The sequence below is a fragment of the Temnothorax longispinosus genome, chromosome 11 (assembly GCF_030848805.1).
Source record: "Temnothorax longispinosus isolate EJ_2023e chromosome 11, Tlon_JGU_v1, whole genome shotgun sequence".
Classification (NCBI taxonomy): Eukaryota; Metazoa; Arthropoda; class Insecta; order Hymenoptera; family Formicidae; genus Temnothorax; species Temnothorax longispinosus.
In genome coordinates, this window is record NC_092368.1 from 19,471,701 (window position 1) to 19,496,097 (window position 24,397).

General features: G+C 33.9%; 1 long non-coding RNA gene and 1 pseudogene across 1 annotated transcript in view; one reads left to right on the forward strand and one right to left on the reverse strand.

Moving 5' to 3' along the window:
- Positions 1-81: 81 nt before the first annotated feature.
- Positions 82-24,397, reverse strand: part of LOC139822117 (uncharacterized) — a 39,751-nt gene continuing 15,435 nt past the window's right edge. Inside the window, exons 2-5 of the long non-coding RNA XR_011734452.1 lie at positions 14,678-15,194; positions 8,514-9,800; positions 7,869-8,437; positions 82-3,204 (exon numbers count right to left, since the gene is read on the reverse strand). This is a non-coding gene — a long non-coding RNA (uncharacterized lncRNA). The remainder of the gene's footprint in view (positions 3,205-7,868; positions 8,438-8,513; positions 9,801-14,677; positions 15,195-24,397) is intronic.
- Positions 16,949-23,269, forward strand: LOC139821872 (diacylglycerol O-acyltransferase 2-like; annotated as a pseudogene).

The window sequence follows — 24,397 nt, forward strand, 5'->3', positions numbered from 1 at the left end:
TATATTACACTTATTGTAATTTAAATTTGAAAATGTGCACAAATGTAATTCATCGTTAGATAAACTAGTTCTTGTCTTTAATAATTAGAAAAAAAAATTTTTAATAATTTTTGTAAGCAAATATAGAGAAAAAACAGAGTTGTCTCAAATAAAAGCATAATAAAGGCAAATTCGTTTAAGCGTAAAAATTTGTAAAACTTGAGTATCGAAATTTAATAATAAAAATAACATTGCTTTTTAGTGGGTTTTAATATTACTTCTTAATTAAGTTAAATGTTACCTATATAAAGTGAGTCCAGTATTCGACATGCCGTCGCCCCAAAAATGTGGGGCGAATTGCAACGTAATCCATTTTCGGAATCTTTTTTATGTTTTTCCATTTGGATTCCAACAGCGATGTAACTTCTTTAACAACCTTGTAAGCTAATGCTGTATATTTTCTTACGTTCGGTCTGCTCGATATGGAAATTCTTTCATTAAATAGAATCAGAGTCGCCGAATCCGTTCAGCGTAATCGCCACGAGATAAGTAGGTATCGGAAGAGTTGTTTCAAAATGCGTCCAACGCATCTCGTTTTCTTCTTCTACGTCTCTTTTTTTTACCGGCATATTTGACAAAACCCTATACTTGGAACGATGTTTCACAGAAATGTTAAAAGTGGACCTGAATCTTGGATCATCCTAACATGGGAACACTCCTCGGGCTCCGCGGTTCTTTTTCAATATATATTGGCTATATATATGGTCATATATATGATTATATCTATTTACATATATATGTACAATCTTATTATATATGTTTATATATGATTATATATGATTATATATAATTATATATATAATCATATATATATATTTATATATAATTATATATTATCTTTTTTTCCCGGGTAGAGAAGGTAGAGTTAGAAAGTAAGTGGGGGAGAGACTTAAGCCCCTTGCACAATGCCAGGCAACAGGCAATAGGAACAGGGAATATAAATCAGAAGTCATGTATAAATTCAGAATAAACAGTGACACAGGCAATAGACACAGAGTTTCCGTCACGTTGGAAATTCTGTGCCTATTGCCTTTTGCAAACCAATTATAGCATTCAAATTTTTTAGGTTGTAATTAACGATTTTTTGGTTATTTCCTGTTTCTATTGCCTGTTGCCTGGCATTCTGCAAGGGGCTTAAGAGAGCATGGAGTATGCTGCGCCGTGGAGCCCCTCCCCTTCCCCTCTAATCTCACGGAGCTAGTTAGAACTGGTTTTTTATTTCTACCTGCCTGAATTTCTTTCTGGAAGATCTTCTACGATCAGACAACTGGTCAGGTAGGTTTTAGACCTGTAAAAGATGGAGTTAGAAACCTATATGAAAAAAAGCGAGAGAACATCGGGGAAAAACGGAAGAAAATCTTTTTCGAAGGACTTCTTAAATCAATAAGAAAACAATGCTCAGGAATTTTTGCCTAAATATTATTCTTAGAATGAGTATCCAGGATTATTTCTTAACTTTTTATTCATCTGCCCTATAAGCGCATGATATTATTTAATATTAAGTAGTATTCTAAGCATAATCTTAGAACATTAAATACAATATTCTATAGTAATATTGTTGCGTGCATGCCGCCCGGTATGCTTCGAGTCCGAGCTGAAGCGTGCGACGAGCCGTCTTTCCGAAATGTCCTTAGCAACGAGCTTGTTGATTTATGGATTTATTGATTTTAGGAAACAGCTGAGAGATTTTGTCTCGAGCTGCTGGACCGTGCGGACATGGTACACGCTCCTCTGTATCGCGAGCCTTTAATAAACATTAAGTTTGTTCTCCTTAATAACCGCAGTGTTTCCTCATTTCCGCGGGCGTCGGGAGTGTGAGCGTGTGTGTGAGAACGAACGACTCGGCGAACGCAACAATATTATATAACATTAAATAATATTTCCAAAGGATATTGTGTGAAGTGGCCATATAGCATCAACAGAATAATCTTATGATATTAGAAAAAAAGTGTGCAAATTAGAAACTTGCACATTGCGGAGCTCCGAGGGGTTAGAATCTAAACGACTGGTTTCAGAAATGATTTACATCAAATTACAAGAAATAATTCTAATTTACAAAAGGATACCGAATTCCTACATTATACATACGTTCCCATTTTAAATAAATTTAAATAAATTGTCACCTTGCGCTTCCGTGATCTGATCAGACCATGCAAATAATTAATATTTATTTGAAAAACACAAAAGAAAAAAATTAAATATATAATGCCATGAAAAAGAAGTAAAATAATAGTATTATTTCAAGTATATTTATTAGAATGAGTAATATCACATAAAATATATATGATATTTTGTACAAAAAATTGAATTTAAATTTAGATACATGTTTTCCGAATTCCTACAGGCTAATCTACAATGTGTTCTTTATTGCTTCCTGTTTTCTGCTCTTATCCTCTTTGCGACTATCTCGTATTTCGCAATTCCGTCGCGTAACGTGATGTTTCTAGTCTCTTTTGAAGTTCGTCAATTTTTATCTTGGGCGACAGAGAACAAAAAACATCGCGTTACGCAACGGAATTGCCAAATACGAGATAGTCGCAAAGAGGTTAAAAGAGCAAAAAACAGGAAGCAAAGTTTATTGTAGATCAGGCTTACATCATGCATACGTTCCCATTTTAAATAAAATTAAATAAATTGTAACCTTGCGCTTCCTTGGAAAGCTACCTCGTATTTCGCAATTCCGTGTTGCGTAACGCTTCCTTGGAAAGCGCAAGGTTACAATTTATTTAAATTTATTTAAAATGGGAACGTATATGCATGATGTAAGTCTGATCTACAAGTGTTCTTTGCTTCCTGTTTTTTGCTCTTTTAACCTCTTTGCGATTCTTCCTTGGAAGAATAATATTTATACATATTTACTTATTTATTATTATTTATACTTTTATTTCTATTTTGACCTACAAGATTCCTACTTTACTTGGAATTATATTTGCTCATATATAATATGATATATGGAGCCATATATGATTTTATATGAAGCACCAAATTTCATATATAATCACATATAATCATATATATTTATATATAATTATATATAATTATGTATATATAATCTTTTTTCCCGGGCAATTACTCACGTTTTCTTTCATCGTTCATTTTTCGTCTTTTGTCATTATTTGTGTAGCTCGAAGCTTAACTACCAGTCTAACCGACAAAGCGTGTAATCTGCAATCATAAAAAACATATTTTGATGTTTTGTCGAAATACCGACTTTTGGTGGGACACTGCGAGCCGCGATCACCAAAATGCTTGCAGATTCGTGGAGTGAGCACGCGATTCACGCGATTGGTTCGCACCGATGTTCGATTGGAGGTTTCGCGAACCTGTGCTCGACAATGTCGACGCATGATCAGCTCGCGGCAAAGTTCAGCTCAAAGTTTGGCTCGATAATGTGACATTTAGATAATTAAATGTTTAAATTAACGCATAGACAGCTAAAATTTTAAAACATTCTTAAGAAATTTATTTTACGTGACAACTACCTTTAAATACTTTTAAACGGTCAATTGCATTGTGCAGGAACTTACTCGGTTTTGCGGCCAATTTGCTATAATGTTTATATCGACAGATCTTGCTAGCAAAACATGAGCCTAATCATGGTGGAAGAATACAGGTGTCTTCATGCGCATATATTTCTAACAACAAATGAGAAATTGATGTCAGATACCTCCATCTTTCCGCGACAGTTGAATTCGGTGTTATGTCAAAATGTCTTATTTATTTAAAAAAATGGCTGCATCTGGCATCTGCGCAGAACCGTACGAAATTCGTCTCGAATATATGAGCACACCTGTATCTTTCCACTAGGGATCCTTTAATGAGGGGTGGGATAAAGCCGCCATTAATGAGAGCGGAAGTGACGGCAGGCATTACGCGTCATTTTTGAATAAAACAAAATAACTGTATCAAAAATATATCTACATAAATTCAATTCTAATTGAGGAATTATTTCAATTAAATTGAAGTAAATAAATAAAACTTAATTAAATGAAATAAATTCCGTAAATTAAGAAATTGAGTGTAAATAGTAACAAACAATAAATACTGATAAATTTAACTTATCACAAAAAGTTAATAAATGCAGTAAATGCAGTAAAAGTAAATATGCAATAAATAATTTTTTTTATAAATCCAAGAGTTTTTATATAAATTTAGAAAATTTGTAAGTTCAATAAATAAAAAAAACAAAACAATTTTGAAAAAATAATTTTTATACTAAAAATGTGTTGACGCGAAAGTCTGAGCAAATGTATATTATTAACTTCCAGAGTTTAAGATTCCGAAAATATGGGAAGGAAAAATGTGGTATTTAGATGAAATTATAGAATGGCAGCAGATAGAAGGGACAGTAGAGCAATAAGCTCAGGTAAAGAACAGGACTGGGAATTTTTCAAGAATGAAAGAATAAATGCAGTAGTTAAACTTATCAGGGCAAAAAAGAAAGAATATTATGAGAATATGATAGATAATAATAGGAGTGATCCTACAAAAATGTGGAAAACTTTGAAAGAATTAATTAAAGGTGAGCAAAGGGGTTCAGAGAACATCGATAATGTAGATTTTGAAATATTAGAAGACATAGAAGAATGCAATATAGCTGATAAATTTAATATATATTATGTAAAAAGTATTAGCAACATTGTGCAATCTATTAGTAATAAGGGGATAGAAGGCACCCCACTCGGCATGTAATATTTCAGAAACATTTCTGCAAAATTCCATTTGAAATATTACACCTTTCATCAATATTTCAGAAATATTTCACGATCGTTTCTGCAACATTTCTGCAATGTTTCAATCGGCACAATTATTTCAAATGCAACTTTGCTGAAAAATTTCGGCAATATTTCGGTAATATTACTGAAATATTTCTAAAATATATTTACGAAATATTGCAGAAACACTTCAGAGATATTTCAAATACATTTTACACTGAGAAAAATGTTTTGTATTAGCAAACAAAATTTTGTTACTGACGTAAAAACTATTTGTTGATATGTGAAAAATGAAATATTTTGTTACCGGAACAAAAAAAATATATTAAGCCATGTGCGTATAGCCGCCGCGCATTTGTCCAAAGAAATCCGCTCTCTCAGCCGGTCACCCATCCAAGTAGTATACCGGCGCCTTGTTGCTTGACATCGATGATCGAACAGGGTAGTGGTGATTCTCTGACTCTGACGCTTCTTTCTTTCTTATACTTGCTTATTTTGGTGACCATAAAGCTATCGCATAACAATATTAACAATACAGATATACGAATAAATCTTTTTTGCCAGTCAACGTCGAATATTTTAATTTGTATTAAATATTATTAAGTATTTTATATTTTATATTAAAAATGCCATATGACAAAATTTGGAATATCAGAAAATTCTTAATATTATAAAAGAGAAAAAATGCAATAAAATGTAATAATTATATAATAATAAATTTAATTTTTTATGAGTTCTAAAGTCTGTCAGCAACTTTTCGGAAATATTACAAATGCAATGTTGTATATGTGAAACATTCAAAAATATAACGCGTGCAATTTAAATGTAAATAATAGTTTTATCATGTATCAGAAATGTTTCTAAACCATTACATCTGCAATATTTCTTCTGCAATATTGTAGAAATTCACTGCCTGCAATTCAATTTTTCATTACCTACGCAATCCTTCAGAAATTTTTCAGAAATATTTTAAATGCAATGTTGCGTTTGATATGTTACAGAAATATTATTTGTGCAATGCAAACGTAATATTACTTTTATAATGTTTCAGAAATATTTCTGAAATATTGCATCTGCTACATTTTTTGCAATATTACAGACACTTACAAATATTGTAAACAACTTTCTGAAAGATTTCAGAAATATTGTTAATGCAATATTATAAAAAACATGATGCAGGTACATTTCTGAAATATTTCAGATGCATAGTTACAAATGAAATGTTAACGAAATATTTCTGTACTATTTACGAATATTTCAATATTTCAGCAACATAACATGCCGAGTGGGACAGGTAGGAGACCTATTTATGTAATTGAGAATAAGGGAATTATGGAAAATTTTGAGTCAATTAGTGTAAGTGATCTGGAACAAATTGTTAGGGAACTATACCACGAAAGAACGGAACAGAGGAAGGGATATACTGAAAATGGTGCTACCTGTGATAAAAGATGAGTTTGTAGGGATAATAAATGATTCGCTTAGGACAAGTAAATTTCCAGAAGGATGGAAAACATCCACGATAATACCGATACCAAAGGTAAAAAATTCTAGAAGACAATGAAATAATAACTGAATACCAATCGGGATTTAGGAAACAGCAGTCGTGTGAGACAGCAATTCAAAGTTTTATCGAAGAATGGAAGTTGATAATTGAGGAGAAAAAAATGGTGAGGGTGTTATTCTTGGATCTCAGGAGAGCGTTTGAGACAATAGATAGGGTAAGATTAATGGAAAAATTATATCAGTATGGATATGGAATAAAAGGAGTGGTACTGGAATGGATAATATCGTATTTAAGTAACAGAAAGCAGCAAGTTAGATTCAATGATATATGTTCTAAAATAATTGAGACAGTATATGGCGTGCCACAGGGATCAGTATTAAGACCTCTATTGTTTATTTTGTATATAAATGATATAGTTAAAGTCTGTCTGGAGGGAAGTATATTTAGATTATTTGCAGATGACACGACCGCAAGTGTAACAGGAGAAAGTTGTGAGGAATTAGAAATAAAACTAAATATGGTGCTCGGTATACTTGAAGAATGGATGAATGTGAATATGTTAAAAATGAATGCAGATAAGACCAAATATATGATAGTTAGAAGTATAAGGAAAGAAATAAAAACAGACATAATAGTAAAAAGTTTGGATGGAACTATAATTGAGCGTGTCGAGATAACGAAACATCTGGATGTAATGATCGATAGTAAACTCCGTTGGGAGAATCACTGTGATTATATGTTAAAGAAAATAGGGAAAAAAGTGAGTTTTCTGAATAGAATAAGAAATGATATATCGGCGTACACTCGATGTACTGTGTATAAGTCTATCATAGCGCCTCACTTTGAATATTGCGCAACGATGTTAGTAGGCATGGGTGAAACAAAACTGAATCGACTGCAAGTGGCACAAAACCGTGCCATGAGAGTCATACTGCAATGCTCGCGATATACAAAGGTAGATTTGATGCTGCAAACCCTTAAGTTTCTGAATGTAAGACAGAGGCTAATGTACAATGTATGTATTTTTATTTTTAAGATAGTAAGAGGCATAATGCCAAAACATTTAAGTAATAGGATAGAAATAGTAGGAGATGTGAGTAGACGGCGAACGAGGCAGGCTGAGAATATTAGAATTCAATATCGCAGGACGAGAAGCGCACAGAAAAATCTATTTTATGAAGGTTTGAATATGTATAACGCCCTACCGATAGAAATTAAGCAATGCGAAAGAATTGTACCATTTAAACGTAGGTTAAGAGAATAATATATTGTACCTCATGTAGAGGAATTAATTTAAGGATATTTTATGTAAAAAATAGCCGAGAAATAAAGCTCAATCAATCAAGATCAATCTCTCTCTTTCTCTCTCTCTCTGCCTCTCTTCGTAAGCCTCTGCCGGTGTCACCGCATGACCAATCGTTGCCGGGCTCTATCAATACTTCATTTATTGTCACCTTATCTTCGAGTGCAATCCGCGACATTGTTATTTCCAAAAAGAGGGCACGTCGCGCACTCATGCAGAGGGAGGTCTGCGGGAACGACTCTGATCGGAGCATTTATGTTAATGAGCTACTGCCTAAGGAGATACATGAATTGTTGCAGCGTACCAAAGCGTGTTGCCAGGGATAAGTTGTACAAGTATGTCTGGGTAAGGAGGGGTCGTATACATGTCAGACTCTCTGATGGTGAGCCCGCTATTTTGGTTAATTCTGCTGTTGATCTCGATAAGCTCGTTTGACACACTCATCCTGATCGCTTATCATCTTCAATTCGTGCTGGTTCAATTCGTGTAGCTCAATTTAATGCTAACTCTTTGCGGGGACATATCGAATTTATCCGACTTCACTTCAACACTAATTTTTACCACATTATTTCTGTATCCGAGACCTGGCTCTATGCGGGCGTCTCTGACGATCTTGTGGCTTTGGATAATTACTTTTTGATTCACAATGATCGAGCTGGTCGGATTGGCGGGGGTGTTGCCTGCTACGTGCATAATTCGCTAAAGGCTATGGTTATAGCTGCATCTGTGAGTGGCCATGTTAATGATTCTGAATATTTAATTATTGAAGTTTGCTTGCCACAGAATGAATCGATATTGTTCGCGTCAGTCTATAGAAGACCAAAGGGTCACCTTCTCCAAGATTTTGTTGAGTCGTTAACTGGCGGCTCTCATCTTTATAAGAATATTATTATTGGTGGCGACTTTAATTGTAATCTGCTAGCGAATAATTATGAGGCGAATTACTTACGCGAACTTATGTTTAGCCTATCGTTACATATTGTGAACTCGGACGCCACACATCATACCGCTTCCTCTGACTCATGGCTCGATGTCTTAGTAGTTGATGATCGCGACAAAATATTATCGTTTAACAAATCCTCGTGTCCTTTTATAGCTGGTCACGATCTCATTGAACTTTCGCTTTCAATTAATTTCAATGTCAACATTCAGCGCTCTATTTTACGACGAAGTTATAAAGGTATTGTTGATTCTGAGTTTCTTGAATTTCTTCAGCCTTGTGTAAATAACGCTGCATCTGTAATCAACAATCTGTCACATGATACTTACGTTGAGGAATCTTGTGCTTTGTTATCCCGTACTTTATGTGGCGCACTTGATGTTTTTGCGCCTGCTCGAGCATTTGTTGTTAGAAGGCGCCCTGTGCCGTGGCTCTCGTATGAGCTCAGGATGCGTCTTCGTGATCGTAACTTGTTATACAAACAGACTAAGCGTTCGAATAGTTTGCTTGAATATGCTAGATACAGAATATGCTAGATACTCCTTCGGAATTAGCTTAATGCAGACATTAATCGTGCTAAGAGTGAGTTTCACTTGAGTTCTCTGAATAACATCACTGATCCGGCTAAACTATGGAGACAGTTGGCTCGTCTTGGACTTCTCTCTCTCTCTCTCTCTCTTGTTTTATCATAAATGGGACTTCTTAAGCTTTAAATTGAGATGTTAATGATTACTCTACGATTATTAGTTTCGAAGGTATAAACGTTCAAAGTATGACATGTTTTCGTTGCATCTACAAGAAATTTAGCTAAACTTTCTAACGCTATTATATCTAAACGGAAAGAAATAGAGAGTTTGGGCTAGATTTATCATAAATGGGACTTCTTAAGCTTTAAATTGAGATGTCAATGATTACTCTACGATTATTAGTTTCGAAGATATAAACGTTCAAAGTATGACATGTTTTCGTTGCATCTACAAGAAATTTAGCTGAATTTTCTAACGCTACTATATCTAAACGGAAAGAAATAGAGAGTTCGGGCTAGATTTATCATAAATGGGACTTCTTAAGCTTTAAAATCAGATGTCAATGATTACTCTACGATTATTAGTTTCGAAGATCTAAACGTTCAAAGTGTGACATATTTTCGTTACATTGTTGCATCCGTGGATACTCCCCATACCGCGGAGAAAGACGTAGTTCTACGTCAAAATAAATTAATAAAAATTGAATATTATTAATAATAAATGAAACATGCAGCTAAAACAAATACTTACGTTCTTGTGATAATTTTGCCTAAAAATACAAAAAAAATTTGATTAATAAAAATTGAATATTATTAATAAATAATATTAATAATAAATGAAACATGCAGGTATAAAAAATACAGGTATACTTCCTTAACTGCATTAAATATGTCAGACAAAAATATCAAAAAAGATTTTTAATTTTTTTCGAATTGCAACATTTTTCGTTATAAACTAATTTAATTTTGATGTCCACTAGCCAAAGGCTAATTAAAATTTAAAAAAAATTAAGCAGCTGTCTTCTGAATTATCAAAAAAGAAAAATTATATTTAAAAGGGAAAAAGAAAAATATCAATTTAATGAATGACAATTTAATTATATTATGCGATTAAAGAGGGTGGTTAGTCAAATCAATTTGATAAGAATTAGTTCAAATTTATGGAGAATATTCGTCTATGGGAATCTGTCGTCCATGCCAAAGTTGAAGATAATCATTTGCATGGTTGTCGAGTAATTAATTACCTTTTTCAAAAAAAGTAAAAAAAAGTGCCAAGTACACGCAATGTATTATTTTGTAAATTCAAAAATCTAACTTAAGTGGTAGCTTTATATCTTTTTCACAAAATTATATTATCTAACTTAACTCAAGTGACATGTATTTCAAAAAAAAGATGTAAAATCTTTAATTTCTTCTTCACAAAATATGGTAATTATTCAGTTTACACCCCTCACCTCCGATTTTGATGAAATTGATGAATTATATTACCTAACTTAACTCAAGTAACATGTATCTACATAACTAATTTATTATATATAATATGTGGCAGCCGTTGTCAGCCACCAGGAAGTCGCGGAAAGTACTGGAGACATTGTACGACGCGACAGGTTAAAAAGATCGATGCAATCTGTCAAATTGCAATTACTCCGATTTGTTTGACAAGACTTCGTGTCTCCTAGCAATCGGGTTTTGCAAAAAGTCGCCCATAGATGGATGTCGTAACTCGTATTTCAAATTCTGTCGTGAGGAAATATAAAGGCGTGCGGTTTCGAGGAAATTCGGCGATTCGGCGAATTGTCCTGGCGATACATATACAGGTCAAAACGCCTCGTCTTTTGGATAACAAGAATCCTCCTCGTTCATACGAACCAAGAAGCACAAGACTCGCCCTCTTCCTCTTGATCAGATTTTCGCGGTCAAAAGGAAGGTGGTTGCGCCCGTCGCAGCCCCAAACGCTAGTCGCCCAGTGGAAGGCGCTAAGCCGCTTCTTCCAAGCGCTAGTCGCTCAGCTTCCGGCGCAGGACGCCTGGCTCACGGCTCCAAGCCGTCGTCTGCCGGCGCAAGGCGCCCTGTTCCCGGCGCCAGTCGCCCAGTCTCCGTCGCTCCGCCGACTCTTAGCGCTAGTCGCTCCGCTGACTCCTAGCGCTAGTCGCTCTTCGACTTCCTGCGCTAGTCGCTCGTCCCCCGGCTTAACGCCGACTTCCGGCGCCGGTTGCCCCACCGGCCATTCGCCAATCCTCGGCGCAAGTCGCCCAATCTCGGTGGAATCAACAACGCCAAAGAGGAAACGGCCATTTGAAATCGGGACGTCGACGCCAGAATCAGGAGGATCTACGCCGAAGAATCCGTGGGTTCTTCCACCCTTGATCTCTCCGCCTCCGTTATCACCCATCAGGAGAAGTGAGGACTACTGAAGGGACGCAGACATTACGGCAGGAAAATCCAGATTCCTCGACGCAATGTGATTTCTGCCCAGTGCTCTGAATGTCAACGTGAAGAAATTCAAGCAAGCGTGGGTAAACGGTGCACCCTGTGCCCTTTACCCATAAAACTGCTGGGCTGCTGCCCAATCCCAGGTCCTATCAGCTGGGTAACGGATGCAGCCGGTAGTACTGAACAGGGTAGCGTTTCGCGAGGCGAGCGCGGCGTGCTCGTGCGTGGGAGGTGCCCAATACGAGCGGGGTATATGGCGCACCACGTGCCGTATATTCCTAAGGCGCGTCGACTGCTGTCGAATCCCGGATCTCCGGGCAACCGATGAGCAACGCGTTAATAGTACGGGGCGACTTGTGCGATTACGTGGTAGCTGGGGGCATGGCACCAGCGACGGCGACTCGTCAAACGTGAGCTAAGATCGCTCGACACGAGTACTACGGGGGTAGGGAGCCCCGCCGGGAAGCTACCGGTGCCCTACCAGATGGTGTCGGACTCGTAGGGGCAGAGGATTCGCATAGCCGAGTGAGCGGCATAGGGGGCCTAGTGTGGGTCACGCTATGAAGCTTATGTTGCGCATTACCTATAATGGGGGTGTTATGGCACCCCAACCCTGTCTCTCTAAATTTCTTGGAGTGGAATCTCACTCCAAAAGAGTGAGATCCCACTCTTACGAATAATGAAAATACTGCCAGTCTAAATAGAGCGAATTTTCACTTTGCGAAAGAGTGCTTATTCACTTTTTACTTGGAGTGATTGTTCAACTCTGGAAAGAGTGACATGTTTCACTGAATAATTATTCACCCGACATAAAAAAAATTATTTATTTCGAAATTTTATTACTATTTTTTAACTAAATTTGTTTCTTAAGATGCTGTCTATGATTATAAATATTTTCTCGTATTTGAAAAACACACTTACCTTGGTGGGATTCGAACTCGGGACCTCTGCATCGTGAGCCAACTGCCTTACGTGGTAGACTACTTCTTAATTTGATGTAAGCGTGTATATATGGTCTACATATATCACAACCAGCGCAAATAAATAATTTTTCAAAAATCATCTTAAGAAACAAATTCAGTTTAAAAAGAGTAATAAAATTTTGAATTAGATATATGATATAATATTTCTTAATGTCGGGTGAATGTCAGAAACCAGTGCCGGATCATTATGAAATTTTGTGTTCGTAAATATATTCGTAAATAATCGGGGCCTTATGTTATGTAAGGCCATCCCTAACAAATTTCTACACAGGAACAATTGAACACGCGGGAAGCGGGAAGGCGATTTCACTTCAAGTTGGAGTGAAATTTGGAGTGACAACTTCACACTAACAACTTCACTTTAAAAATCAGAGTGAAACTCAACTCTTTTTACCTTAGAGTAAATAAATTCACTCTATTGGAGCGAATATTCACTCTTTTTGAGTGAACTGGTCAGTAACTCCATGTTTAGAGTGAAAATTTCACTCCAAAAAATTTAGAGAGGTAGTTGGGCTGATCTAATCCGAGTGGATCACGCCCGCTGCAGAAACCCTGCTACCTGGGGAACACCACAGGTACAATAGTGAGTCATGAGTGCGTTACGGGAAACCGTGTCCCTACGTTTGAAGGGTCGGCTGGTCCGGGAGTACGTAATCGTCAGGTATGGGCTCTGTAAGGGGGAAATTCCCGGTGTCGGCTCTGATTCTAGCGTGAAGGGAAGTACTGCTGACGTTGATCGCACTCCGACCACGGAGAGGATTCTGGGGGGGCTAACCGTCCCCCCAGACCCCCCGGTGCGGTCGTAACTATGACTCTCATTATAGTAGCCAAATGCCTCGTCATCTAATTAGTGACACGCATGAATGGATTAACGAGATTCCCACTGGGTAGACGGAACATCGAGAAAAACAGGATTCGTCAACGCAGACGGAATCATCTGAATCCATTCTAGCAGAGAAAAGGGAAGCAGCGACGCAAACCAAACAGCGTGGAGGACGAGGACGAAGACGAGGACGACACGGAAAATAATTTTGTGAAGCAAGAAATATTATGCAAAAATGTTGTAATGTTCCAAAGTAATATGTTCTAATAAAATGTTAAAATAAATAACAACAAAAAAAGCAACAAAAAAATCTTAGCAATTATTTAATCGGACGACGTTTTGTCCAAAAATATATAAATCTAATAAATTTTTATTGTAAAAAAACTTTGCGCTGCTAGAATTTGAAAAAACATTAAAATTTAAACATTAGTACTAAGATTTTTGATTGAATAAAAAAAAGAACCCCTTGATTATTAGCAATTTTTATTAATTCTATTATATTCTTCAGTTTTTTCTACCCCTATTTCATATATAATTCGTTAAGATTTGGATGATTAGTTATAGAAATTTTGGTAAATTTGGCACATACACACACACATACACACACACACACACACATACATACATACAGACATTTTTTAAAATTGCAATTTTTCGACGTTTTAGAACATTCTGAACACATTCAGAAAAACAAAAAAAAATTTTTTTTTTTTTTACGAAAACAAAGCTTTTTCTATGAGGAAGCAAAACATAATTTAGGGAAGAAAGCGACAGAAGTAAAAAAGCAGCGCCAAGTTTTTTTACAAGAAAAATGTATTTATTTTGTTTTAATTAAATATTTTTATTTTTTGTACTGTTACTTCTTTAATTCTTTGTAATTAAAATGATTCTTTGTAATATTAAAAATTTGTTAAAAAGAATTAAAAAGCTATTACCACTTGGGTTAGAATAGGAAGATCCTTGAATAGGAATACGAATTAAGATACCACTTGGGTTTTATTTCTTTAAAGTTGCATAACAATTATCTTTCAAAGCAATATACATATTCTCTTTACAATTGGCACAATTTGATTTAAAGATTTCATATCTTTTTTGAAATACATGTCACTTGAGTTAAGTTAGGTAATATAATTTTGTGAAGAAGAAAATAAAGATTTCACATTTTTTTTTAAATACATGTTACTTGAGTTAAGTTAGGTAATATAATTTTGTGAAGAAGAAATTAAAGACTTTACATCTTTTTTTTTAAATACATGTTACTTGAGTTAAGTTAGATAATATAATTTTGTAAAAAAGATATATATAAAGCTATCACTTAAGTTAGATTTTTGAATTTACAAAATACATTGCGTGTACTTGGCACTTTTTTTTACCTTTTTTGAAAAAGGTAATTTTGTACTGATATCACCTATTTTGTAGTGTTGAGGCTCCTGGTCCCTGAGCCGAGAACTCTGCGTTGACGGTGGCGACGTACCGTCGCGGCAGAAATCAGAACTCTTTCCAATGGAGAATTCTGTCCGTTGTGACATGTTGACAACCTATTTTGTTGTACATGTTATTTCTTTATTATTCGTTCTGTGCTTGTTCTCTAACGTTTAACGTATTCGTGAAAGTCGTAAAATTGGCCGAAAAGTAAGATTTGCATGCGGAAGGAACGTTTTCACCTCCTTTTGATAGTCATTAAATGGCTGTTTTTCTTGTATGTTTATTAGGCTTCGTTTTATGGCTGTTTGTTTCGTGTCGAGGGAAAAGGGTAGTTTTCGGCCAATTTCGGAAGTGTTCTGAAACGATTTATAGTGATGTTTTATTGAAATGTCTTTTTATTTGAAAATGGCATGCACAACAAAATTGGGTGTTTTCCTCGCCTCGATAGTAAGAATCCAATATGGCCGTGGTGACTACCCAGGAGCCTTAAGCAAGAGGATCTGCAAAAATTTTTATTTTTTATTTTTTGATTATTCACAAAATTAGCAATAACAACAAATACATAAAAATTGTTAATATTTAAGTAAAAGTAAATTATACATTTCTCACAAAAATTGAAGGAACACTAAATTTATCTTTAAAAATAGGCAAAATTCAAGCAGCTGTAACTTTGTTAAAAATGAATAAAATTTAAATTTCAAGTTTAAAACCTCTACTTTCGAAAGGTTACTATTATTTTTTAGTTTCTGTAAGTTAGGTAACTTTTGCATATAGAAAATTACCAGCTGGACAAAATATAAAGTTTTTCTCTCACTTTGTAGGCCTGTCACGTGCAAAAAAAAATCTGCGAAAATTTTTAACTTTCCAATGTAAAAGCTTGAAGTTTTTCTTCCAAAATCTTCTTTTAAAAATGTTTCTACGTGTGCGCGTTGTTGTTCTGTACAATTGTTTTCTGGGTCAAAATGAAAAAGATAAAAATCGCTAATTTTTACATTATTTTCATCAATTTGTATCACATCTACGTTATTTAAAAAAATTTGGCAATCTACCGTTTAATAGAGCAAAGTTTCAGCTTTAAGAATCTGTTTTTTTAATTGCAATACGATGATTTCTAAGGGAGTTATGAGCAATCAATGTCAAAAAGCTTATTTCTTGTTCAATCCGCGATAAATTAGTAACAAAAAATTGTAGAAACATTTTTAAAAAAAGATTTTGCAAGAAAAACTTCAAGCTTTCACGTTAAAAAGTCGAAAATTTTCAGATTTTTTTGTAAACATGACAGGCCCACAAAGTGAAAGAAAAATTTTCTATTTTGTCCAGCTCGTAGTTTTCTATATGTAAAAATTACCAAACTTACAGAAATTAAAAAATAATAGTAACTTTTTGAAAGTAGAAATTTCAAGCTTTAAAATCCTTCAAAATATTTCATTAAAACCATGTATAAATAACAGATAAAAGAAGGAAAAAGAAGACCATCAGTATACAAAGATACCTCAAAAAGAAAGAGAAATAGGAAAAAAAATTATATTTTTCTTAAGTATGGCATATTCCCCCGAGTTACCCTAATAATAATTTTGTCAAGGTATATATGTATATATATACCTATATATATTTTCTCTTTGTAATTGGCGCAGTATTAAAAGATTTCACATATTTTTTTTAAATAGATACCACTTGTTATTTAAGTTTTTTTGAGGTAGATATCACTTGGATTGAATAAAGTAAAAATTTTGTAATATAATAATTTTGTTAAGAAAAATTAAAGCTACTACCACCTAGGTTAGAATAAATTATATTTATTTTTTAATTTAAAATTAATGATACTACTACTCAGTTTTTTTTCGAGGTAACAACCACGCGTGTACTTGGCGCCTTTTTATTAAAGTCGTGACCATAAACGTCCTGAAAAATTTTTTCGCGCAGTCTCCGTGAGCTTTAAAATGCCCAGAAAGGCGGAATCGCTGTTTTAAAAAACGTGTAAACATTATCGAAAAAATATTACGCGGATAATTACGCAACAATTAAAGTTGATTATCGAAATGCTTCCACCTGATGTCGTTTCCATTAAAACTGCAAAACAGTGTTTTTACAGATAATTTTGAAGAAAATTTGTTCTTATTATAAATATTATTATACACTATATGACGACGGTGCCCCTTTTGCTACGTCACACCGTTAGACCGGCGCGGCATAGACGGTACTGCTTCTTACGACCGACGCTCAGCCGCTAGCACGTGCTTGGAGGGGGATGGAGGGGGAAAAACGGCACCGCGATCCGGTCTCTGGAGATCACTGTACTCACAATCAGTACCGTAGAGACCGCGGTACAATATTTTCGGTTCTGTAGGACAGGAGTGCAATCTGAAATTCTTTATATAGTTGCCGCGACAACTTGCTTGATCTGCAGGTAATGAGTGGAATGCGGAAAAATGTGAATATCATAGTGATCTAACTATTTAAGCTCCAGTGTATATAGTGTGAACTAGTGGTCGGAATTACTTGTACTTTTGAGGCAATTTTTGAAAGCTACTTCTACTTCTCTCACTTTGCATCTTCGCTCGACTGGCACCACACAAGTGATGAGCGTTAGAATCCCTATACAGGGACTCTAATGAGCGTGCCGCTCAAGCACCAGGACTGTCACATGTCCGCAGGAGGCGGTTTTGCGAAAGGAGCTGTTTCTAAAATTACTAATCTATCCTTATCGAGTTATTTCTTATCGAAATCCTTTACGTCTTCTTTATTTTTTTTATATAAGCTATCAATATATTTATATTATAATTACAACGTGACATAGCTTGTTTGTCAGTGAAGATAAAAATGTGTGTTTAATTTAGAATGTTTATCCATTTTTATATATTTTATTTTAGAAAAAGAATTCATCATTCGTATTTAGTGATTATTAAGAAGAGTTGCAAGCTCGTGCGGACATGTAAAACCAATTGTTTGAATTTATTTTCCAATAATAGAAGATTTGATTGTTTGAATAATTCGAATGTGAAAGAAATTTTGAACGAAAATATTAGTTTTTTGGTGGTACGCCGGTTTCGATATATTTGTCTATAATTTCAAAAAGAATAACGTGAGGCTTGACAAGGTTTAAATTTTTTAGAAAATTTTAAATTAATATTAAGAAAGAACATCGTCTGCATTTTTCTATTTCTTTATTTTTTAAATAATAAATCAGAATTTTGTTTATCACGTTTTTATATTCGATATTTACATAAATTGAGCAGCATGTGTTATTTCATAGTGTGGTACTATGTGTTTCTGGATGCATCAGAAAAAATTTATTTATATTCAGAGCAATAAATTTATTTCATTACATAAATGTTACTGAAAAATAAATTTCGATAAAGTGTAGTAATATTTTATTATTTGCATTCTTATATACTCTATTTATTCAGTTTATTTATCCCGTAAAACCGTTTATTTATATGTCGCAGAGAACTAATTGTATCGTAATTGATTCAATATTTTTTATGAAAATAAAAGAAAGAAGTATTTCTATATAGTTTATTTTGAATTATATATATATATAAAAAATGATTTATTCACGCAATTTATTCATCGCAATTTCTAAATGTACAAACAAACATGTTTTGAAAGCAGTTTTGCTATTGTAACCACAATCATTGCATTAAAATAGTAGTTATATAACGAGTATATGAGTGAGTATATGAGTAATTCATAAATAAGTATTCAAGGATAATAAATTGCTAATTACTACGTTCTACAAAAAAAAGGCATAGTGAGGGCCGATTTCACAGTCTCCGATTAACTTGATCCTCCGATTAAACTCACTCTGCATCTCTTTCTAACTGTCCCCTTAGAAAGAGACGAAGAGTGAGTTTAATCGGAAGATCAAGTTAATCAGAGACTGTGAAATCGGCCTGAGGATACAAGATTCATTTTTCATAAGAATAGAAAGTCAAAGTAGATATAGTAGAATACTTGATTGTTCCAATTCGTGTAAGATTCTCGATTAATTAAATCAGCAACTTGATTCATCTAAAGAATTAAAGAAAAAAGACAATTTCCAATTACTTATATAAAAATTTAATCACAGGCGAATAATTGTGTATGAATTAAATAGGAAGGATCGGATTTCTGCAATAATTTGGACTCGATACGAAGATTTAGCGAAGATCGAGCATGGAAATTTTAGGCGTGAAATTTGCACCGTTAAATGTACCTCTACAAAGAAGACTACAAACGTTAACTGCCGCGATATGGATATTCATCACCCTTTTCGGTGCTTTTTGGGGTTACATAATCACGGCTTATCTTCTACTCTACACAGAAACAATACGTTACTTCCTGGTACCGTACTTCCTCTGGATGTATTACGATTGGGACACCTGCTATCGTGGCGGTAGAAGGTAATAATTCTACTAATCACACTATTAAAGTAGCCGACACTGTGTACAAATAAAAATTTTGACAATTGCTTGAAGACAATTAATGCAGTACAGTAAATGAATAAAAACTATAAAAAGTCTGTTGTGACATTTATTGAATGTTATATATAAGAGAATAATATTAGCCGCGCGATAAAAAAAGTGTTTATAGAAATGATTATTGATGAATTATTAATGTTTATTAAAAACTAACTATGTTTTATATTTCAGTGAATTATGGACAAGAGTGGTGAAAAAGAACGTATTCTGGCATTATTTTTGCAATTATTTTCCGTTAAAATTAGTGAAAACGGTGGACTTAAATCCCAATAAGTCTTATCTTTTCGTTTGTGTACCTCATGGTATTTTCTCGATGGGGATAATTAGTTCATTCGGAACGGACGCATTGGATTGCAAGAAGCTATTTCCCGGACTTGAAATACGTCCAATTACTCTCGATCAACACTTCAAAGTACCTCTGTTCAGGGAATATGTTTATTCCTAGGTAAAAAGGCTTTTATTATTTTTTCTCTTTATTATAAATTTTCCTCGTTTATAATAAGCAATGAATTTTATAGTAAATGCTTTCGATATCTTTTGCAATACATAAATACATTTATGTGTAGTAATATTATATTAATAAATAACATATGATAATACGTAACGTATTTCTTGTCTGTAAAGAAGATTGTGTAAGTGTGCCCTGAGTTTTCATTAAGAAGAAACGGTTTGATATGTTATTGTAATGATAATTTAAGCGTGGATGCTTCGAAAGAGATATTTTTATATGTAAATGAATCTCGATGATTAAGCATTTATCCCACATTTTACGAGATAAGATTATAACAATAATGATGTTTACGCATACAGGTTTCTGCGCTTCTAGCGTGAGAAGTATCGAGTATTTATTATCAACACCACCGGAAAGCCCGTATACAGGAAAAGCTACAATTCTTATTGTCGGTGGTGTTTCCGAAATGATGGAATCTATGCCAGGCACTTATCGTATTCTTTTGAAAAGAAGAAAAGGCTTCATAAAATTAGCATTAAAACACGGGTGAACGATTAAAGATATTTGTTTACATTTGCATATATAGTTTTTAACGTACACGAACTATATTTTAATGTTCAGCGAAAATCACATTAAAAGAAAATATTGTCTTGCAATCTGTTCAGATAATAGTTTTTATAAAACATGAATCACACGCCGTAGAACAATAGACACTCATAATAATCAATGCGATTCGAATCTAATACAATTTTATGATTTAGTACATCATTGGTTCCTGTCTTCTCCTTTGGTGAAACGGATTTATACAATCAAATATATCGTCCAGAAGGATCGACTTTTAGACGTATACAGAATCATATTCGCAATCTCATTGGCGTACCACCCGTCGTTTTCTCGGGCAGAGGGTTCTTTCAATATTCATTTGGCCTTATTCCGAAGCGATTACCTGTCACCGTAGTCGGTAAAGTTCTTTTTGTGTTTATACAATTTTTCGTATTTATATTTATATTTATTTGTATTAATATAATTATTTCAAATTTCATGTTTTACTTTGTTTTAGTGGGCAGTCCTATCGAACTGCCGAAAATAACGGACCCCACGCCTGAAGAAATTGACATACATCATGAAAAATTCATCAAACATTTGGTTGAACTCTTTGAGACGCAAAAGCACAATTATATAAAAAATTCAGAAAAAGTTACTCTCGAACTCAACGTATAATGCGTATAACTTTTTCTGCATTTTTTATATAATTGTGCTTTTGCGTCTCAAAGAGTTCAAGCAAATGTTTGATGAATTTGTCATGATATGTGTCAATTTGGTGAAACTGGCCTTTAGAGAGATGCAAAAAGTTTCACAAAGAGGGTGATCTGAATTAGCATCTTAAGGGGACCGGGAGGGTCAAATTGCCAGAAAATCATGCTTGTTTTTCGAAATATTTTGACAATATTTTGACAACATTTTAACAATATTTTGACAATATTTTGTGACAAACCAATTAAATGTGCGCGAAAGTAAAAGAGGTATATTATACATATAAACACTAACATATAAAAAGTAGAAAAAAATATATTTTTTATATTAACAAATACGCATATAAATATATGATGTATATGGTTGAAGTAAATACCGCTTTTCCTTTCAAGATCGTCGTTTTGCAATAATATCTCGGCTCTCGGTGGTCTGATCAAGGCGAATTTTAATTAGAAATCTTGAGGAAGCTTATCATTATCCGATAAATTACTACAAGAAACAATAAATCGAATAAAAATTGACAAAATGGCAGTTATTATTAAGAAAAAATTCAAATTTTTCTGTCCTTTTACAATAAAAAAATTAATATCTCAAAATAAAATATATTTACGGGCTTGTCTCTCCATGATTTACCCGAGAGCCAGATGAACGAACATTGCTTTAAAATTAAAATTAATTCGAAGCTTAGTTTCAGAGAAATCACTGCAAAAAGTTAAAAAGTAAAACTTGGAGAAAAGCGCGTTTAAATGCGATTTACACATCAATTAATCATACTTTAATTATGATACTTACTTACTTTAATTAATGATACTTACTTTATACAAAAAACTATTAGATAATAATTTCAAAAAATGAAATTTAAAAAATTGAAGATTTGACTCTCCAGTCCCCTTAATGCATCTAAGTTATGTGCATTATATACACATATGTATAAAACTGTGCGTAAACAACAAAATGTTACATTATCTAAAAATAAAAAAAATATATATTATAATATTTGTGTAATAATAATTTATTTTGTATATAAAATAAAAAATTAAGGACGTCAAGAATGATAGGTTATAATTAAGGACGCTGAGATGTTATAAATGCTGGGGGTTCTGGCATATGGCGAAAGAGTGCAAGAAGGAGGAAACGTGTCTACACTGTGCAGGGAGCCACGGATCAGAGAGATGTGTGATGAAGGATAAAATGAATGATATTAAATGCGTCAATTGTATAGCAAGAAATAGGTTCATCAAGGAAGGTAAACTAGATATTAGTCACAGAGCTACGGATAAATGCTGTCCATGTTATGTGAGTGCTCTCGAAAAAGAGAGGCAGAAAACGAAATACGAAAGCGAGTATTGACAACAGTGTAATGGAGTAGATCAAACAAATACAGATATAATAAATAGTTTAATAGTCTTCAATATACAAGGTTTATTACGTCATTATGAAGAAATCGTACATTTTATAATTGATGAAGAGAAGCCCAGTATATGTTGTCTGACTGAAATACATATAGGAAGTGAGGTGGAGAGCAGTGAAATTGAAATACTTGGATATAATATAGTGAGATGTAACTCTAAGTCAAGAAGAACTGGAGGGGTTATAATATATCTGAAAAGGTAACATATTAAGTATGAAATATTGGACAATAGGGAATGTGAATTGAATCTGTGGACAGTTACATTAAATTGTATTATTGATAATGTTTTAAGAAGTGTATTACGACCGTGTATCACTCACCCGGAGCTAGTAATGCGGACTTTTTGAGGCTCCTTGAGGAGTTATGTAATAAAATAATCTCACGATATAGTATGGTAGTATGGTAGGCGACTTTAATATTGATTTAATGAAGGAGAGTGTATACAAAAAACGGATAAATGAAATCATGCAGGGTCTAGGATATAAGCAATATGTAAAGAAACCAACAAGAATTACTCAAACATCGCGAACGCTAACAGATCATGTTTATGCTAATGAGGAGATAATGTGTGAGGTGGTTAATTCATACGCCGAGAATAACTGATCATGCCATAGTATGTGTTAAAGTTAAAGGGAACAAAGAAATAATATTAGGAAATACGGTTATTAGAAAAAGGAACATTAATAAAATCGATGTAGAGACGTTTAGTTATTTATTACGTAATGCGAGAAGAGACTATAAACATAGTAATATGACAATATGTGATATAGATGTTAAGGCAGACTGGCTAGTACGCGTAATAAAGTGATGCGGTTAATGAGTTGGCGCCGATAGAAGAAAAGATTGTACAGATAAAATGGTTGCATAATAAATGGTTTAATGGAGACATATTGGAAGCAATTAAGGAGAGGGATAAGAAATATAAAGAGGCCATAGAGAGTAGGAATCCGGAGGTGTGGACGGATTTTAAAAGGTGTAGAAACAGAGTCGTTAAACTAATCATAGATAAAAAAACAAAATACTTGTTAGATCAAATTGACACATTTAAAGGCGACTCATATAAATTATGGAAAGCAGTTAAGACTAATATATTGAAATCTAGTAAAAATACTGAATATGGACTAGGTATATTGATAGACGGAATAAGATATGAGAATGATTTAGAGATAGCTGATAAACTAAATAAATATTTTATTGAAAGTATTGATGAAATTGTTGAAAGTATAGAAATAGGGGATGAAAAGTTTTGTGATTACTTAGGTAATAAGGGAGAAGGTGTGATGGAGAGTTTTGAGGAGGTAACAAATGATGAATTATCAAAGATAGTTAGAAAGTTAAAACGTAAAAGTGGGACGGATGAGGGTATTAGTACGATAGTTTTACATGCAATGGGCATATGAAACAATGAATGGAATATTTTTGGAGGTTTGCAATATGTCTCTAGCCAAAGGGGTCTTTCCGTCGGAGTGGAAATGTTCTACTGTTGTACCGATACCTAAAGTAACAGGATCAAATGATGCGAAAAATTTGCGACCGATTAATATGTTGCCAATGTATGAGAAGGTATTAGAAACCGTAGTAAAATCGCGATTAGATAAATTCTGTGAGGGGCACAATATTATTACCGATTGCCAATCGGGCTTCAGAAATAGCTACTCGTGTGAAACTGCGTTACAAAGTGTAATATCTGAGTGGAAATTAGCAATAACTAAAGGTAATAAGATTGGAGTTGTTTTTCTGGACTATCGTAGAGCTTTCGAGACAATAGATAGAAAGATATTAATTGCTAAATTGGAATTTCTTGGATTTGAAGGAACGGTTATCTCTTGATTACAAGATTATGTGAATAATAGAGTACAAAAGGTAAAATATAAGAATGTAATGTCTGAAGCAATTAAGGAAGGTAAAAAATGGAGTACCCCAGGGATCAGTTCTTGGGCCTCTTTTGTTTATATTATATATCAATAATATTGTAAACTTAATGATTTTTGGATGCAAAATTAGAATATTTGCAGACGATACTATTGTATACTTTGAAAACTTAAGAATAGATGCTATTGAATATGTTATTAATAAGCAACTGGAGAAAATATATGGTTGGTTACGTGTAAATAAGTTGAAATTGAA